The sequence below is a fragment of the Macaca mulatta genome, chromosome 7 (assembly GCF_049350105.2).
Source record: "Macaca mulatta isolate MMU2019108-1 chromosome 7, T2T-MMU8v2.0, whole genome shotgun sequence".
Classification (NCBI taxonomy): domain Eukaryota; kingdom Metazoa; phylum Chordata; class Mammalia; order Primates; family Cercopithecidae; genus Macaca; species Macaca mulatta.
The window spans coordinates 39898327-39919064 of record NC_133412.1 but is presented as its reverse complement, the minus strand read 5'-3'; the positions used below and the strand labels follow the sequence as shown (position 1 = coordinate 39919064).

At 44.9% G+C, this 20738-nt stretch overlaps 1 protein-coding gene across 14 annotated transcripts in view; it reads right to left on the bottom strand.

Moving 5' to 3' along the window:
* TLN2 (talin 2) overlaps nt 1-20738 on the bottom strand; it is a 455280-nt gene that overhangs the window by 264853 nt on the left and 169689 nt on the right. For 2 of the 14 annotated variants that reach the window (XM_077939527.1, XM_015142411.3), the window contains exon 1: nt 14629-14764. The exons of 11 other annotated variants lie outside the window; for them this stretch is intronic. The gene's annotated coding sequence lies outside the window, so the exon portion shown is untranslated. Of the gene's footprint in view, nt 1-13670; nt 13812-14628; nt 14765-20738 lie in introns of those variants that run through there. One more of the 14 variants, XM_077939526.1, reaches the window with a different exon arrangement.

The following is a 20738-nucleotide window of genomic DNA, read 5'->3' as shown; positions in this document are numbered from 1 at the left end:
CATCTGACTGTTATGAATTGGGATACTGAAATTTCACACTAAGTAATTGGGAAAATATTCAAATCCATGATTCTACCACAAGGCAGGGAGGGTTGGGCACGTTCCATACACCTGGAGAACAGCCACTCACTTGCTTTCCACTGGTTTTCAGTGGATGAAGTAATGAACATGGAATTAAACTATAGCTTGAACATTGATGAAGCTAAGTCACACAAACCTTCATGCCTGACCTCTGCAGGGCAGTGGACACTAGTGTGCTTCCAAGAAGTGTTTTCTGAATGGTCATCAGCGAACAGAAGAAGTTGGACTAATTTTTTTTTTAAGTGATTCCATGGAAATTGATGAATTAAGTAAAACCTCCATTATTTAGTTCACACTACCAAGAGGTGGTCTGCCTTCACCAGTTTGTGACTAGTGCACAGTAAATACAGAAATTGAGAGTAAACACTTAGAAAATTCTATATAGCAATTGGACAAAGTGATTTACACTGATTCTGATTTTTTTAAATGTGCTTGTATTTTTTTTCAAATATTTCATTTTTATTGAATTTTGCAAAAGTTTATCAGCCTGAAAATATTTTTGTTTGTTTGTTTGTTTTTGGAGATAGGGTCTTGCTCTACCACTCATGCTGGAGTGCTGTGGCACAATCTTGGCTCACTACAGGCTCAATCTCTGAGGCTCAAGCGACCCTCCCACCTCTCACCTCAGCCTCCCAAGTAGCTGGGACTACTGGCACATGCCACCATTCTGGACCAATTTTTAAATTTTTGGTGGAGATGAGGTTTCATCATGTTGCGCAGGCTGGTCTGGAACTCCTGGGCTCAAGCGATCTGCCCACCTCAACCTCCCAAAGTGTTAGAATTACAGGCATGAGCTACTGCGCCCAGCCCTGAAACAGATATTAAACTTTCAGATGATTTCAGAAGCACTCATCTAAGTCAACCCACCAGAATTTCCATTTTTTTGGCAATCTCCCTCTACATTTGTAGGAGGTAGGGAGTGGCAAGATAAACAGAGAAAGTGAGCTGAGACTCTATATTTTTAGACAGAAAAAAGCTAGGATTAGGATCTGTAACACTTATATTTTTATATCTACAACTAAAATGCCAAATTTCTTCAATTATAAAATGCCATGAATTATAAACCACACTGTGACATATAATACACTGTTGATGGGTCCTGATTTCAGAAATAGAAAAATTTATACAAACGAAAGTTCAAGTCTGGAATGATCATACCGCAATAAGCAAAAACACCAAGTATTCATTATAGTCATTACACACACGCAAGGAAAGAGTCTTTTTTTTTTTTTTTTTTTTTTTTTTGAGACAGGGTCTCGCCCTGTTGCCCAGGCTTCAGTGGTGCGACACAGCTCACTGTAACCTCAAACACCTGGGCTCAAGCAATCCTCCCACCTTAGTCTCCTGAGTACCTGGAGCTATAAAAGCATGTACCACCATGCCTGGCTAATTTTTTCATCCTTATTTTTGAAGAGGTGGGGTCTAGCTATGTTGCTTGGGCTGGTCTTAAACTGCGGGCCACATGTGATCCTCTCACCTCAGCCTCCCAAAGCACTGGAATTACAGGCTAAGCCACTGCACCTAGCTAATCATGTTTTTTAAAAGCCTTCCAGGTTGAAGTTAAAGGCAAAAAATTTCTAGATGAATAAAAGCCCATTACTAAGCATCAACTATGCACAAAACATCCCAAGAGACAAGAAAAATGAAGTGACAGTCCCTGGAGAATTCATAATTGAGATGGGAAGACAGATGGTACCTAAAATACCAAGGAGTTGAGAGTTAAGCAGCTTAAAGCCTCAAATGACTTGCACTGGCAGTCACTTCATTTGGTCCCAAGGCTCCTTCCTTAACCCCGCACCAAAGACAGGACACCCAGGAAGGGCTGCATTTTTTCCCCGCCTTTGACCCAAAGTTGAAGGCACGTGCAGGGCGTCAGGTGGCTGAGCTCCCAACCTGCCTCCAACTTTAATCAGATAGTTGTGAGCTTGGGCAGCTATTTCCCCACTAAGCCACTGTGTCCCCATCCACAGAAAAGAATAATAAAGCATCCCTCTCAGGGTTCTGGGGAGGGCTCCTTCTGTTGGAAAGAAAGCAAGAAAGCAAGCAAGCAAGCAAGAAATTCAGGGATTTGGGCAACTTGTAGACTGAAGGGAAAGAGCAAAAGGGAAGGCAGAAACCATGGACTAGGGAGGGAAGAGGATTGCTGGGGAAAGGAGACCCTGGAAGAAATGGGAAATGGGCAGGTTATTCCACCCCCAGGCTGGAACATGGCCAGGCAGAGAGAAGGGAAGCTGGGTGCATGGCCCCATGGGACCCCTATCATCCATGCAAGATAGGAGGAGGGTTCTCTATGAAAAGCAGGTGCTGAAGAGGAGGGGTAAAGAGCTGCATTTTTCCTGAAGAAGCTGTGTGCTCACTGGGGCCCCTAGAAGGATGAATGTGGGAAGAGGGCTGAGCCAAGGTAGAGGGTCCTCAAATGAGCTGGCACCCATCTCTAATGATGCATTCAAGGGCTGGGCCAGTGGGAGGGGGGAGGAGGCCACAACACCTGCATTCTCCAGGGCTCAGATCTCTCAGTGGAGCCAGGTAAAGAAGGAAGTGAAGACAGGGGTGGCTGCCAGAGTGAGAAGACAAGGAGGAGTTTCTTCAGGGAGGTTCTGAGGAGGTCAAAGAGCTGGTGAGGGGTGTGATCAAGGTGAAGCATGTCAAGGGGGCAGCATTTCTGGGGAAACCACACTTGGCTCAGGATGCAGTTATAAACACCGGTTGCTGATTGGAAGGGAAGGCTTTTACAGACAGGTAAGGGTCAGCTTGGGGGCTCAGTTGTTATGGGTTGGCCTGCAGGGGCACTGGAGCCACTGGCTATGAGAAGAGAGGCATGGGAACCGGGAAGGCCCATGAACAGGGCACCAGCTCCATGGTGACAGCCAGGCCTTGGCCAGGGGAGTACAGCACAAGGCTGGGAGGAGCCATGGGGGCAAGACAGGAAGAGCGCAGCAGGAGGGGGTGGCGAACAACCACAGAGCGTGGGATTCCAAAATGCAACAGGGGGTCAGGTGCTCACAGATCCCGCCTCCAGACCCAGGGTCAGTGGGGGTATGGGAGGGGGCACAACCTCCCCAGAGAGGCCTGCAGGGGCAACAGCAAGGAAAGGCAGGGGCCACAAAGGTGGCTTGCAAAGAAAGCGTCAGGAAGCATCGATCCAGACTCAGTTTACTCTCTAATGCTTCGAGCATTAGTACATTTTTACGTACATCCAGAACTCAGGCTGGTGCCAGATACTGGCACAGAAAAGTCTGACAGAGAGTAGATCTAAGAGGCTCCATCTAAGGGGACAAAAAGGCTGGGCTGTAATCCCAGCACTTTGGGAGGCCAAGATGGGAGGATAGCTTGGGCCCTGGAGTTCGAGACCAGCCTGGGCAACAGAGTGAGAACCTGTCTTTACAAAAAATAAAAACAAAAAATTAGCTGGGTGTGGTGGCACACAGCTGTAGTCCCAGCTACTCAGGAGGTTGAGGTGAAAGGATCACTTGAGCCCAGGAGGTCGAGGTTACAGTGAGTCATGATTGTGCCACTGTACTCCAGCCTGAGCAATAGAGCAAGACCCTGACTTACAAAAAAAAAAAAGGAGGTGACAATGACAGCAGCCCACCCAAGGGCAGGCATGGGGGGAGGAACTGTCAAGCAATTCAAGACACCCACGAGCTGAGCACTACCCTTAAGAAAGTGCTATGCCCAGTGTCAAGCCAGAGAACCTGGAAAGAAGAGCATAACAGGGAATTAGAGGAAAAGCAGGTTATCTACGATGTTCCCGCCAGGTGCCCGGCACAAGGCTCTGCACCCTCGCCTATCAGACGCAAAGACACAAAAGATGACTTCCAGGTCTGTCCTGCCCTTGAAGATTTTGATTACATGAAAAGGTTTTACGGGGTAGACCACAAGATATGTAAGAGATATATCAACCAAATGCAACAAATGTTTAATATTGAGGAATGTTTAGGTGTAATGGTGGTTGCTTTCTTTGGGGGGATTATAATCGTGTTTAAGAAAAGAGCCCTTCAGAGGTGTATACTCAAATATGTACAGATGAAATGATGTGTTGTTGAGGATTTATGTCAAAATAATCAAGTGAATGGAGAAAGGGGACTCTAGTTAAAACAAGATGGCTCATGTATTGAAAACTGGAGACAAGCTGGTGCGTGGGAGCCTACCGTTCCTTCTATTCCTGCAGATGTTTACAATTCCCAATAACTAGCTAAAAACAGGAGGCAACACATGAAAGTAAAGCACCTTGTTTTTAACTTAATTGTGTCAGTATGACATTACTACAAGCTCAAAACTCTGAAAGTGTGTTTTTAAAAAATGATAAAAATATATAAGGTTTTAAGGGTAGATGGACAGTTCCATAGGGATAGAGTCTATTAAGTTTTCTAAAGAAGCAAGACTGCTGGCTGTAAAAAGTGCAGTCATGCTTGAGAAGGTCCAGGAACTACATTTACCCAAAGAGCACGTCACCTTGACATTCCAGTTTGGCACCTTCTCCCCAGATGACATGAAATAAGTTTGACTGACTCGCAGGAGTGATGGGCAATAGACTCCTGTCATGCTTTGCTGCCTGGCTGAGGAATAACGCAACCAAAAGGTGCCAAGTGTCAGGCTCATCTCCTGAGCACCCTCAATGCAACTGGCATCTGCATTTTAAAACCACTGGAGGAAGAGCAATAAGCCTGAAAAGGAAGATAGCTAAGACCTGCTCTAAAAGTGAACGGCCTATCATGTTGATTGATCATCACCAGCTGCCTTCACTGCTCTGAGACCTTAAGGAGCCCAACTGCCACTCCTACTCTGAGACCTTAAGGAGCCCAACTGCCACTCCTACACACACACACACACACACACACACACACACACACACACACACACACACACCACACACCCCCCGTACATGGAAGCTTCTTCCACTACGCCACCAGTAGTACGCTTACCACCTTGGAGAAGATTGGCTTAGCCAGTGGTTCTCAACCAAGGGCAATTTTCCCACACAGGAGACATTCAGCATTGTCTGGGGAAATTTTTGGTATCCGCCATTGGGGCCGAGTGCTGCTGGCATAGTTTGTAGAGGCTGACGCAGCTGCTAAACATCCTCTGATGGTAAGAACAGCACCGTACGACAAAAAATGATCTGGCCCAAAATGTCAACAGGCTAAACTTGAGAAACACTAGCTTAAGCAACCAAAATTAGGGAAAAGAGAATATTCAGACTTGTTCAGAGAGGTGAGGGAGATAGGGAGAGTGGGACAAAGAAAGAGAAAGACAAAGAAGAAAGGAGAAAGAGCACTGCCTTCCAAACATCCTTTATTTATCTATTCCTACCAGTATTTCTTAACCAGATGTGGGATTTTATGCCATACATTCTGGCATAGCTCCCTCAGGAACACAAGAGGGGCTAGATACTTGAATGACTACAACTGCCAAGACAAATATTTGCTTTTTTCCAACGGCCATATTTACCCAAGATTATTCCCTGTTGTTGAACTAGAAAGCAACAGGCTGTTGACACACTTGGAACCAAGCCAGAGATCCGCCTGGCACCCTCCCCGTGGGTGGGGCGGGGAGAATGTGGTCCAGGAAGGCCCATCCCTAAAAACCTCCTAAGCTTTTGGATCGAGCCACTTTGAAACCACTGTGGAAACACATTCACATCAACAGGACAATCCTGGTGGTATGTTCAATAGCCCTGAAGAGTCTTGAGAAGAGGAAAGAGGAGGAGCGTGGCATAAGGAAAAGCAAAGGGAGAGGAGAGATAGAGAAGGAAGAGAGGTCAGTTGTCACCAAAGAACTGAACAGAGCTTTGACCGGAGCAAGGCAGAAAGGGAAAACTCACACAAAATTACTTCTTCATCAACTGTAGCTTTAAAGCCAGGAATTAACTTTAGCTTGATTATTAACCCTGAAACATAACCCATACCTGACCTCCACAATGACAAATCCTCGCTTCTCATTTGAATTATACTGTGGGCATTCACGTACGTGGAGTGTTTATAAAACTATTCCGGTAACTGAAATTCAGCCTTGCCTATCCTACACGATCACAAAATTTCTCTCAAGCGCTACCCAGCTTCTGTTTTCCACAGCCATTCCCCTTTACCACAAAAATCCAACCACAGCTACAATTACTGCCACTGAGTTCACCTGCTTACACAAGCAGCCAAGAGAGATATCTGACTCCAGGCTGCACCAACCTCATGCGTGAGCTAGAAGTGCCATCCTTCCAGAAAATCTGGGTAGCAGAGTGTGCCTGAGAAGACCACCCTAGCACCCAGGCAATCCTGGGCACCAAATGCCAGGCTAACCCTACCTCCCGCTGGGAACTTTCTGAATCTCCCAGTTTCTCCTAAGAAGGAAGAGAGGCTCTAGAGCCAGGTCAGGCCAAATATCTGTGACTTGGGTGCCCAGAGGGGACCCTTTGGTCTTCCCATGAGAGCACACCTCCACCTCTGGCCTGTAGGAGTTGAATGGTGGCCCCCCTAAAGATATACCTACATCTTAATTCCTGGAACCTGTGAATGTGACCTTATTTGAGAAAATGATATTTGCAGACGTAATTAGGGATATCGAGAGGAGAGCATCCTGGATTACACAGGGGGCTCCCAAATCCAATGAGAAGTGACCTTAGAAGAGACAGAGAAAAAACACAAAGAACAGGCAGACTGTAGGAAGACAGAGGCAGAGTTTGGCGTGACACAGACACAAAACGAGGAAGGCATGGAGCCACCAGCAGCTTAAAGAGGCACGGAAGGATTCTCCCCAGAGCCTTTGAAGGGAGCATGGCCCGACAGACACCCTGATTTGGGACTTTTGGCTTCCAGAACTGGGAGAGAATAGATTCCTGTTGTTACAAGCCACCAGTTGTGGTCACGTGTCACAGCAGCCCTCAGAAGCTCATACATGCTCTTAACACTGGGGTTATCTAGCCTCGAGATTCCGGAAGGACCTGAGTGGGGTGCAGCTGGGCATCCTCCAGGTGCTTCTTCCAGCAGCTGCAGGAGAGCTCAGGAGGGCAGGGCTGGGGAATGTGTTCCCAGCCCCAAAAGCCCAGGCCAAGGATGTTTTCCAAAGGACAAGCGCAGGGGCAGGGTCAATGGAGAAGGTGTTTCCATCTGTCGAGAGGCAGAGACTACCCAAAGAAACACACTATTCCCAGCTGGTCAGTGAGAAAGGTACCCTCCGATGAGTGGCTGTTATCACCCATCTCCATTGCTAACACAGACTGAGCACTCCCTGTGGGCCACGGACTGTGCTTCCAACATTCCAAAGAGAGCTACTTGTGAGTCCTCTGAGTTTGATTTCATCACCCTGCCTTTTCTTTAAATTGTACCTCTTACCTATAGACCTAAAAACAATCGTTCAATGTTCCATTTAAAGAGATTGCCGCTGCTGGCACCCTTCTGAGGAAAATGAAGCATGGAGAGAGTGCGATGGTTTGCTCCAGGTCACTCAGTGGTGAAACCAGAGCCACGATGGAGGCCCAAATCTTCCACCACTGCCTGCCCAGGCTCCACTCTACCTCACCCAGGGCAGGGAGGTTTGTCCCCTCCCCTCCTGCCGCTCCCTCCTGCTGCCCAGCCCTGCCAGCCCCAGCCACACTGGGACAAGGATCATGTTCCTTGCGCAAGCCACACTCGATGCCCGGTCCCCTTTCCCTTCACCACCCGCCCCCCCCCCATTTTATAGACCTTAAACAATAACTAGGGACATGAAAATGCTAATATCTGCCGTTGTGGGCTCAGAGAACTCAATTCAGTAGGGGATACTGACATTGAAGCAAATGGCTACAAGGTACAGACTACGGGGGAAAGGCAAGAGGGAATTCTGGAGGTCCTAAACTAAAAGGCATCATCTTCGGCATGCCTGGCTGAAGTTCATGATGTGCCACAAGCCTACACATTTCACATTCAAGCAAGGTCCCCTCATTTTTTTACCCCAAGACAGAGTTTCACTCTGTCACCCAGGCTGCAGTACACTGGCATGATCTTGGCTCACTGCAACCTCTACCTCCCAGGTTCAAGCAATTCTCCTGCCTCATCACCCCCCCGCCCGCCGAGTAGCTGGGATTTCAGGCTTGCGCCCTCACGTCCGGGTAATTTTTGTATTTTTAGTACATATGGGGTTTTGCTATGTTTGTCACACTCGTCCCAAACTCCTGCCCTCAAGTGATCTACCCTCCTCGGACTCCCAAAGTGCTGGGATTACAAGCGTGAGCCACAGCTCCTGGCCGGTCCCCTCATTCTTTCTCAGCAATGCCATTGCCTTGGGGGAGACTTTGTCTCCTAACGGCTATTACTCCCGCCAGCATCTTGGTGCTCAAATCCACCCTCACCACGCCTCCAGGTGTCTCATGACACAGAGAGGTTTACACTATTTTTTCGTCAGTGCAATCTTTTAGGGAAGTACGCTGACAATGTGTTCCAAACTGCAAACATCTTTGAAAATGACCAGTGCCTTGAACTAGTAATCACAATGTTGCCGATTTAACATTAGGAAATAATCTCAGGTATAGAAATGCTTTCACATATAAAGATGCTCAACATTCATTCTTTATGCTAATAAGGTCTTGGAAACAACTGAATGATCTGAAAGAAAGAGCTGGTTAAGTCAACCATGTTTCATACTCCCGACTGGATACTACTTAGCCAGTAAAATACTGTTTACAAGAATTTGAGAAAATGCTTACTCTATTAAAGTGGGGAAAAACCAGATAACTAAATTGTACTTATGATCGTAACTATGTCGACTCAAGAAATAAATTAATGCCATGGGGGCAGAACCTGAAAATAAGTTGGTCAAACTACAAACTTTTTTCCTGAGAGGTGGGGGCTACGGGTATTTTGCTTTCACTTTAATTTCGTATATATTTTGTATAAGAAATAAGTGTTTCAATGACAGCAGATAAAAATATGTATTTATTGGCCGGGCGCGGTGGCTCAAGCCTGTAATCCCAGCACTTTGGGAGGCCGAGACGGGCGGATCACGAGGTCAGGAGATCGAGACCATCCTGGCTAACACGGTGAAACCCCGTCTCTACTAAAAAATACAAAAAACTAGCCGGGCGAGGTGGGGCGCCTGTAGTCCCAGCTACTCGGGAGGCTGAGGCAGGAGAATGGCGTAAACCTGGGAGGCGGAGCTTGCAGTGAGCTGAGATTCGGCCACTGCACTCCAGCCCGGGTGACAGAGCAAGACTCCGTCTCAAAAAAAAAAAAAAAAAAAAATTATTTATTTATTTATTTTTTTTTAAAGTAGGCTGGGCACAGCAGCTCATGCCTATAACCCCAGTGCTTTGAAAGGCTGGGGCAGGAAGACTGCTTGTGCCTGGGAGTTTGAGAAAAGCCTGGGCAACACGGCGAGGACTTGGACTGAGGTGAGAGCATCTCTTGAGTTCAGGAGTTTGGGGCTGCAGTGAGCTGTGCTTGTGCCACTGTGCTCCAGCCTGGGCAACACAGCGAGACCCGATCTCAAAAAAAAAAAAAAGAAAAAAAAAAAAAAAAGGAAAGGTTTCTGTGGCTTCTCAATGCTGCCAGGGGATTTTTGGAAAGGCGCATCAGGCCTTCCCAAATATGTGCTTACTTCCCTCCTAAGCCTGGCCATCCAGTTCCCCTACACCCCATGCACATCCCTCTACTTTCTGGCCATATTTAATTACTCCACATTCCTAGAACTCACCTTATACCCCTCACCTCAGTGTTCTTACACACGTGGGTATGCACTTCCCTTCTCTCTCCCATGGGAATGCAGGCTCCAACAGGGTTTTTAATCTGTTCTAAGTCACTACTATAATCCCAGTGCCTAGTGAAGTCTCTGGCACACCAAAAATATTTGCCAAATGGATGAACAGAGAAGTACTGATGTCCCGCTCATCTGTAGCCTTCTAACTTTTTCCCCAACTATTGGCCTCTCTTGCCCCCATCTCAACCCCTCACCAGGAGTTATCCTGCTCACACCTGTGTGTTCTCAGGGATATAACACATACCTAGTCTAATGGAACATTTGCCATGCTTTATCTCAGCCATTTCCTTACTGCATCAGCAGCAACCACACCAGATAAACAACGAACATTTATGCTTGAGAGTTTACATGGTTTTACCTCGTTCTTCCTCACAATAACCTTAAGATGTATCATGATCCTCATTTTACAGATGAAGAAACTGAGGCTTAAGAGGTAAAACACACACACACAGAGCTAGTAAACAGCAGAGCCATCCAACTCCAAAGCCCAGCCCCTTGACAATGCTATGCCAGGGCCAAATGCCAGTTTCTCTGTCTATCCTACACAGTGGACTGCAAACTTCCTGAGGGCGGGAAATACTTTTTATTATTTGAAGGCTGACCAACACTGCTGCACATAGCACATATTCAAATATTTGCTGATTTAAAACATAGGAGGATGGATGTCCTTCATGTAGACCACATTAATTCATAACGTGAGATAACCCTAGACCCACAACTGGAAGTTTAAAGCGTTTGTCTAGCAGAACAAAGGTAGTCAAATAGTTTTAAGTTCATTCAAATGAACACTGGGCTATGTAAGGAATTTAAGGGTCCAACTGTTGCCAGGCAGTGCCCCTTAAGCAATCTAGGAGTACTTCATTACCAAGTGGTATGTTAATTGCTGCTCTTAAATATCCATTAGCACAGATCCCCTCAATCCCTCTATTGGGCAATAATGCTTGAAATTTGTGTCACAGATCATATTTCAGAAACGTCTTTTAGAAATATCATCTGTCAGTTTAGTGTAATTTATTATGTATATATTTTAATGTTTTTAAATTGTCCCCATAGCTTCTAAGTTAGATGACTTTCATTATACCAAACAAATGAAATTTTACTGTACGGAAAGAATATTGTAAATACTTCTAAAAATGCTATTTACGAACTTTATTTACCATAGCAATCGAGAGAGGCTACCTCAAGGGAAAGGTTTTTGTCCCCTGAGTGTTGGCTGGGACTCCACCCAGCATGCAGCCTCTGGGGTGTTTAACACTTATTAACAGCTTGTCTGGGTTTGCTGCTGGTGAATCTCTAGCAAGCAGACAAGCACAAATTAGCAGCTCCCGCATGCATCTCTCCTCTGGGCTAATTATGCAGGCAACAATGGGATATTTATAAGCATTTCTGAGTATGTGTGTGTCAGTGGGGGGAATGCAGTATCTTTTATTTGTTGTTGTTTTTGACACGGAGTATCTTTCTGTCGCCCAGGCAAGAGTGAAGTGGAGAGATCTCTGCTCACTGCAACCTCCACCTCCCGGGGTTCAAGCGATTCTCCTGCCTCAGCTTCCCCAGTAGCTGGGAGTACAGGCACCCGACACCATGCCCAGCTAATTTTTGTATTTTTAGTAGAGACGGGGTTTTGCTATGTTGGCGAGGGTGGTCTTGAACTCCCGGCCTTAAGTGATCCACCCTCCTCGACCTCCCAAAGTGCTGGGATTACAGGCGTGAGCCACTGTGCCCAGCCTGGGAACGCAATATCTTGCACAGCATAGGAAAATTCATGTACACAGGAAAAACAACACAGAAGTAAAATGTGTAAGAAAATCTATAAGGTATACAATTCAGGGGCGCAGCTAACCTCAACACAACCTTCTGTAGTGTTCACAGAACTTCATCTCTCCTTTCTCATTCTCTGAAATCTTTTCACTTCACAGACTGAAATGAGTCTTGCCACCAATGTGTGAAAACGTCACCTCGGGACTGTATCAGAGGCAATTCTGAAAGCTGTTCCTGTTCCCTGGAGTCCAGCCTGCCTCCACCCCACGGGCACACCAGAAATCTCCTGCCAGCATAACATTTTTATGAAGTCTCCAGGACTCTGTCTTGTCTGGGGAGAAGCCCACCAGAGGAAGACTCTGAAGGCCTGATGCTGAGGCACCATCCCGCCTCCTGCCAGTTGTGTGGCTAAGGATTCTGAGTCTCCATTCCCTCATGTGTGAAACAGAGTTGCACAGTGCAGAGCTCTAATTATACCAGGACATGGCCAATCATTTTAAAACTCAAAACACCACCACTAAGTTTTCAAAATTCATTATTTAAAGAAGAAAATGCCCCTTACCAAGTAACTTACTGGATTACCCAGTAGTTAGTGCATGCCTGGCACTGGGCTAGATGCTGGACAATACCAAAAGGAGTAAGGCCAGGTCTCCCTACCTGAGAACCCCACCCCCTTCCATCCAGTGGGAGGCGAGACCCATAAACAAAGACTATGATAAAACATGATGCACACTGGGGGTTTTCACCCACAGAGTTCAGGGCAGGGTGCAGGAAGCTGAAGGAATCACAGAAGGCTTCCCAGAGGAAGCCAGCGAAGCCAATCCTGGCAGGATGACAGGCCACTGTGCCCAACGGGAGAGAGACAAGGCCAGCATGCACAAAGTGCGGGAGACACATGAATGGGAGACCTTCCAGACATTGGCTTAGGCAAGGATTTCATGACCAAGAACCCAAAGCAAATGCAATAAAAACAAAGATAAATAGGTGGGACTTAATTAAACTCAAGAGCTTTTGCAGGGCAAAAGGAACAGTCACCTGAGTACACAGACAACCCACCGACTGGGAAAGAATCTTCACAATCTATACATCTGACAAAGGACTAATAACCAGAATCGACAACAAACTCAAATCAGCAAGAAGAAAACAAACAAGCTCATCAAAAAGTGGGCTAAGAACATGAATAGACAATTCTCAAAAGAAGGCATACAAATGGCCAACAAATGTATGGAAAAATGCTCAGCATCACTAATGATCAGGGAAATGCAAATCAAAACCACAATGCAATACCACTTTACTCCTGCAAGAACAGCCATAATCAAAAAATAAAAAACATAATCGATGTTGGTGTGGATGCAGTAAACAGGGAGCACTTCTACGCTGCTGGTGGGAATGTAAACTAGTACAACCACTATGGAAAACAGTGTGGAGATTCCCTGAAGAACTAAAATTAGAACTACAATTTGATCCAGCAATACCACTACTGTGTATCTACTCAGGGGAAAGTCATCATACAAAAAAATTACTTACACACGCATGTTTATAGCAGCACAATTCGCAACTGCGAAAACATGGAACCAGCCCAAATGTCCATCAATCAATGAGTGGATAAAGAAACTGATGTATGTGTGCGTGCGTGTGTGTGTGATGGAATACTACTCAGTCATTAAAAAGGAATGAATGGCATTTGCAGCAACCTAAACGGAACTGGAGATTATTATTCTAAATGAAGCAACTCAAGAATGGGAAACCAAACATCATATATTCTCATTCATAAGTGGGAGCTAAGCTACAAAGATGCAAAGGCATAAGAATGATACAGTGGACTTTGGGGACTCGAGGGAAAGGGTGGGAGGGGGTGAGGGATAAAAGACTACAAATTGGGTTCAGCATATACTGCTCAGGTGATTGGTGCACCAAAATCTCAGAAATCACCACTAAAGAACTTATTCATGTAACCAAATACTGCCTGTTCCCCCAAAAACCTATGGAAATAAATAAATAAATAAATAAATGGAGGAGAGATGTTCAGGAAGGTTGGAAGGGGCAGAGCCTAGAGTGAGCAGAGGGAGGCTGCATCAGACAGGCAAGGAGGAGGTAGGCACCAGCACCTGTATGATTTCATCTTGCCCTTCCGATTCTGCAGTAACCTGAACACGTCCCCAGTGAAGGATGAGGGCCACAACCCAGGATGCCAAGGTGTCAGGCAACTGTCCTGTGATGCGTTGCTGCAGTTACTGGGCTCCTTGCATCTTAAAGTTAAACAGAGACAAGGCAGCAAGATACGCGGGTAAAAACAAACCAAAATGGTATAAAAAATTTTTAATACTACATAGATAGGGCTATAATAGAAATACAGCTTCTACGGGGCATAAATTGGCTGTAGTAAAAAATAAAATCAGAATATATAATTTGTTTAAGAGACAGTATCTCCAAACTATTCAGGTGTATCTATTATGTGCCAGGTATCGCGAATTTGAAGATGGACAGTTCTAGACTTCGAGGAGCTTGTAAGTTAAAGGGGAAAAAAAAAGCGAAGGTATCATTTAATACTGGGTGAGATAACAACTCAAAACGTGAACCCAGGGTGCCCAGGGATCTAACAGAGACTCAGGGACAATCCAGGAAGGATAAGGACAGGGAGCTTTCGTGAGGAGAGGATGTTAAAATCTGAAGATGGGAAAGAAAGGAAAGGAAAAGTGGGGTAGGGAGCAGGATACTGCAAGAGGAAGCAGCAGGGAGAATTCCTCAGTGGCTCAACTGGCTGAGCCCAGGCAGTCAGAAAGGGAAGGAGGAGGCCGGGGTGGGCATCTGAAGACCAATGACAGCAGCAGGCAATCAGGCACAGTGGCAAGGGATGATACACCTTTTGCAGGAAAAAAAAGAGAGAGAGAGAAAGAGAGACTCTACATCTAAATGCTTTCCTCAACTCATTAGTGCTTGGAAATGTCCGCAATTGTGACTGGAAGGTCAGGTTCCTGCATTCACTTTCTGTTCAGTAAGGCAAGAGAAGGGCAGAGAATTTAGCCACAGGAGTCCCTAAAGGATTTGAGCATAAGGTAAACTCACCTGTAAAATGGCCCCAAGGCAGAGACCCTAAAGAAGGCATCTTAATTATCCCGCATAGGGCCCTCAGCTCCTCTGGCAAAGGCGTTAGCTGTTAAGGAGGGAGCTTGAGGAAATGAAGACACGCCCGCTGAGGAGGGGCCTCTGTGGGGTGTGTTACATTCCTTTGAAAACAGGCCCTTTGCTATAATTTGTGTAATCAGACCAGAGATTGGACTGTAGAACCCTGCTTCCCATTTATTACAATATCACGCTTCTGCCCAGGAAACCCCACCCAAGCTTTTGTTTGGAATTCCTTTCCTTGATTAGGTGCAAGTCCTATTATTCCCGCCACTCAAAATAACACATGGGTTTAATGAAGTTTCAAAGCACAGCCCAGCCAGAAACTTGACTTCCCTGAATGGGACTAGTTCTCTTTCTTCCGTCTTGTCTTGGAATAATGACTTCTTTTCCCTTTCCTTCTGTATAGAGGAAGAATGGGAAGCAGCGACATTCTGTACAAATGGAAAGGCAAATCATTTTTTCTCTCTGGAAAGAGCCACGCAAGCCAGCACCACTTTTCAGGCTGTGTCTGCAGCACCCTCGTTGCCTCCTGGCTCCAGCTGCCTCGGTTGCAGTTCTGCACACTCAGTGAGTGGGAAGGGGTGACACACTGTCCTCAAGTCTCGTCACCTGCAGAGCTGCCCTCCTCTCTGGCAGCCTTCATTATGTAATTCAGGCAGAGTCCAACCCCAAAGAAGGGCTGAGGAGCAGGGCAGGGGCATTGTCCAGACAGGTGAAGACATACTTTAGAATGCCTAGTAATTCTTAACCAAAGACAGGAGAAAAATTTCATATCAAAACATGGGGTATTGGCCAGGCATGATGGCTCACACCTGTAATCCCAGCACTTTGAGAGGCCAAGGTGGGCGGATCACTTGTGGTCAGGAGTTCAAGACCAGCCCGGCCAACATAATGAAACCCCGTCTCTACCAAAAGTACAAAAATTAGCCAGGCATGGTGGCAGGTGCCTGTAATCCCAGCTACTCGGGAGGCTGAGACAGGAGAATCACTTGAACCCAGGAGGCAGAGGTTGCAGTGAGCCGAGATCAGGCCACTGCACTGCAGCCTGGGCAGCAGAGTGTGACTCTGTCTCAAAAAAAAAAAAAAAAAAAAAAGAAAAAAAAAAACACAAATAAACAAACAAAATCACGGAGTATTACAATTGGAAAACAGGATGAATCATTTTATCCAGCAAATACTTAAATAATGTAAGAGATGTGTTTTGTGGTCTGCCCAGCCCAAAAGAGCTGCCTTTGGTCCCCAGGGACCTGCCCTACCTTCCCACTCCCCCAAAGCCATCTGGGTAGGGGTAGAGCCCTGACCCTACGGCAGTTAATCCATTCCCAGGCCAGAGATCTAATACTGGTGTGGTCTTGATCAAATAGGCCAATTCTGGCCAGTGGAATTCTTCCTAGTAACTGAGCCATTCAATTTGGTGGAACTCTACCTCAGTGCTTGGAAGATTACGAAGTCACAAAGATAAGGACAGTCACAGAGGGTTACTGGAAACTGGGAGGTAATCATGACCTTGCAAGTTCATCTAGATAATGATGGCCCCTCTCCCAAAAGAGGGACCAGGTATGTGGGAGCCCAGGAGAGCACCTTCAGTGCCTCAGTCCCCAGTTCTGGTGATTCCCCAAGGCCCTTTGCTTCCAAAAAGCATACAGGAAACTTCCTTGTTTACCAAACTGGTATGAATGGGTTTTCATTGCCACCAAAGAGCCTTGCCTAAAATAAGCACTCAGTATATGTCAGGTGCTATGGCAACAGTGCTATCTCAGAGCTAGTATGGAAGACAAAACCCTCTATTAGATAGTTGCAGAGTAGGAGGCACGGGCACAAAAAAGTGCTAGTGATATAATGCACATGGTCTGGCTAAAGAATAAAGAGCACAGCTCACCGCGAGCCAAACAAAGCTGCTTAGCAGAGACAGGTCTCCAATTTGGCCATGAAGAGTAGGAAGGGTGTAGCTGAACATTGGGGACGATGTTGATAATCCCACCATGAAACAAGGCTTCCTTACCACAATTCCTCTAGGCTCAGTCCACATCCGCTGGCCTCAGTTACTTAGATTGTAGCCCACGCAGAACTGGGAGAGGTTTTCTTGGCAAGCTCTCCCACCTCAATTTTCGGTGATCCTACTAAAATGCAGCAATCCCCAGAAGAGGCTATTTAGAGCTCTCTTAACAACTCGCCTGCACACTGAGAGTCAAGAGGGAAGTCAGGCTGCTGGAGGACTCCTCCCTCTAAATTTCTCCTCTCCTGCCTCCTCAGTGACATCACCAGCTGAAGGGAAAGTGGATGTTCATTCACAGGGGTTTGAAGAGAATCAGGAATGTGGGAGACCAGAATAGGCCACCCCAAAATATGAAGGATTATTGAGCTGAAGACAATTAAGCAGCAGCAGATGCAGGAAAGCTTCTCTGCTCTCCTTGGATCTGCCTAAAAGCAGGACATGTGTTTACAAAGAAGAAAGGTATCCTGCTCCCTCTTTTACCAGGGAGAACAAAGGTTAACCACGGCTGACTGCTTTAGATGCTTCTCACTTCTCTGCCTGGAGATGGTACCAGAGGGAACTATGTGAACAAACTTTGCTAACTAGCCGTTATCTGCAGTTATTTACCTTCCCCCAAGCTGCTGCCCATAGAGAATCAAAATCCTTTTCCTTAGTGTTGTCACTTCTCACTTCTCTAAAAACCTACTGTTCTTTGTTGAAGATGCTATATAAGCTGGAATTCAAAGCCACCTCTCTTTGAGAACTACTCAATCCCTGGGTGTCTTCCATGTATATATGAAATAGACATGTTAATAATTCGGTTTTTCTCTTGTTAAAACTGTCTTTTGTTACAGTGGGTCTGTTCCAAGTAAGAATCTATGAAGGTTAAAGAAGAAAATGATTTTTCCTCTTCTACAGGAAGTACAACCTGAACATATGTGGTAGGTGTTCAGGGGTAATGGTGGGAGCAGGAATGGAAAACAAAATAAATAAGATACAAGCAGGTCCTTAAGAAGCTCACCATTTACTAGAGGAAATAAGACATGCACACAACTGACCCAAGCACATGCCTACACATTTGAAATCCTATAATACCTATATCAGATGGATGACAAAGTCTTTTTTAAATCCCTCATGCCAGAAAATTTTCCTGGAGAAATGCAATTGAGTTGGGATACAAAATGTTGTTATGTAGACAAGATCAGTATCACCCATACAAACATGATTTAAATTACTAAAATGAATTACAATGACAGCTTTCAAAATTTTTAGCAGCAGTCTTTTCTTCAAATATAATTCCACTCAGAAGTCCAATAAGCAATAGAGATGCGTAAAAGCAGAGCTGCTTTGGCTGAAATAGGCGACCAGGTCAGGAGCTCCACAACCCTGCAGTCCACTGAGGCATCTCTGCAGAACACAGGGCTCCAAGAACCACTGGCTTTAAGCCTTTCATTTAAAGGTACTAGGGGCTTATGGCTTTCAGGCACACATAGTAATTTGAAATTTACCTAATAAAAGTGTTCCCAGCCGGGCGCAGTGGCTCATGCCTGTAATCCCAGCACTTTGGGAGGCCAAGGCGGGTGGATCACTTGAGGTCAGGAGTTCGAGACCAGCCTGGCCAACATGGCAAAACCCCATCTCTACTAAAAATAAAAAATTAGTTGGGCGTGTGGCAGTTGCCTGTAGTCCCAGCTACTCGGGAGGCTGAGGGAGGAGAATCACTTGAACCAGGGAGGCGGAGGTTGCAGTGAGCCGAGATCACACCACTACACTCCAGCCTGGGCAACAGAGTGAGACTCCGTCTTTAAAAAAAAAAAACAAAAGTGTTCCCAGGTAGTAGAATCCACTAGCAAGACAGAATGGCTGTGACAAGGTTTGAGGTTACATTCTAAGCCTTCGGCTTTAACTCTGCCAGACCACTCTTCAGTAACACAGGTAAGGACCCCCGCCATGTAAAAGTGCCAGAGTCCTGCACTATCACATCACACATCTTGTGTGTCATTCTCTTCCTCTTTTATATTTGGTACGTGACATCTCTAAATTCACTGTTTCCATGCGGCCTCCAAAGACCCTCTGGATCTGACAAATAGTCAAGATTTTCTGAATTTCAACCCTACCAATTGGCCCTTAGGGCCCACTTAGGTGGCTCCATCTACTGCTGGAGAACATGACTTCCATACCCCAAGACTCCACCCCAGCCTGGGTCACTGCCACTGGTGAGAACCCTTGATCCCACTCATACCCTCCTTCAAGAAAAATAAGGCCAGCTTGCTCAAAGTGTGTTCCTGGCGTTTCTCAGAGGTTCTGTGTGGTGCAGTGAGTCTTCAGATGTTTTAACATGCTCCTATACATGGGGAATTCCTCAGAGGAGAGACAAATATGAATCTGTTTTTGATTAATCATAAAACATTTTTAATTTCTTGGCACATCTCACATCACTGCCAAATCCTTTGAAAAACAAAAAATGACTTGAATATTTTCCCCAATTATAGTTAATTTGATACTTTCTTATCAAAATGCTTCCTTATAAAGAAAAGTCAGAAATGTATGGAGATGAGAAAACAAATGGTGAGTTACACATAGTGCCCCATTAAAATCAGGAAGAAGACAAGGGTGCCTGCTATTACTAGTCAATATTTTATTTTACCCTCTAACCAATGCAGGCAGAAAAATGAAATAAAATACTAAAAAGAAGGCAGTAGCAGTAAAACTTTCAATATTTGCAAATGGAATGCCTGTCTGTCTAGAGTCTAGTGGATTACAAATGGTCAGATACAGTAACCATTTAGGAAATGGCAATTTTTTAGCTGGACATGGTGGCTCCACCTGTAATCTCAGCACTGTGGGAGGCCACAGCAGGAGCATCTCTTGAGACCAGCCTGGACAACATGGCAAAACTCCATCTCTACCCAAAAAAAGTACAAAAAATTAGCCAGGCATGGTGGTGTGCACCTGTAGTCCCAGCTACCCAGGAAGCTGAAGTTCAAGATCACCCAAGCCCAGAAGGTGGAGGCTGCAAGTGAGCCCTGATCGTGCCACTGCACTCCAGCCTGCATGACAAAGTGAGACCCTGTAAAAGAAAAGAAAAAAAGAGAAGAGAAGAGAAAAAAAAGAAAATGACATTTCAAAAAATTCTACTCATAATAGCAAATAGGAATAGAAAGAAGGGTAGGAGGAGAAAGAAAAAAAAAAAAGAAAAACTCCTAAGAAATAAACCAGCCTACCTACCCATATATATGCCAAAACGAATCTTATTTTAAATTTTACTAAATGACATTAAAGAAAAAAAAAGATACAAATAATGGAGAGAACTACCATTTCCCAGATGAGAAGACTCAATATTGTAAGACAGCAATTCTTCCTCAGTTTGTAAAATCGATGTAAGTCAATGAGCATCTCAACTCAGAAAACTAATCCTAAAGTCCAACTGGAAGAGAAAAACCTTCAGGATGACCAAAAAAAAAAAAAAAAAAAAAAGTTTAAACAATAAGAATAATGAAAGGAAATATCCTTATAAAATCAAATATACTACAAAGCTACAGTAACAAAAACAGAGTGACAACATTATGAAAATAGACATATTCTATTATCACTAGAACAGGAGAGTACAGAAAGCAAATACATTGATATTTAGGATACAAAAAAAGATATTTAAAACTGGCACAAAAAGAGCAAACTGTTTGACACATTATATTGGGAAAAGTAAATATCCACATACAAATTAAGTTGCAGTTCTACTACTATCATACACAAAAACAAATCCTAGGTAGATTAGAGAGATAAATATTTTAAAAACTACCAGAAAAAGAGACAAAGAATATCAAGTATATTTACAAAACGCAGAAGACAGAAAGAAAAGTTCACAGGTATGGCAAACACCACAGTTAAAAACTATATTTTGTAAACAAAGTTCAAAGACAGCAAGAAAGTGGTAATTTACAACGGATTTTCTGAGGAGGAATACAACCTGATCTATTACTTTTACTCTAAAGCTTTCAATAATGTTTAAATCTTTCAGAGCAAGCAAGAATTCAAACATTCATGCTATAAATAAAAATATTTTTCACAAAAAAAT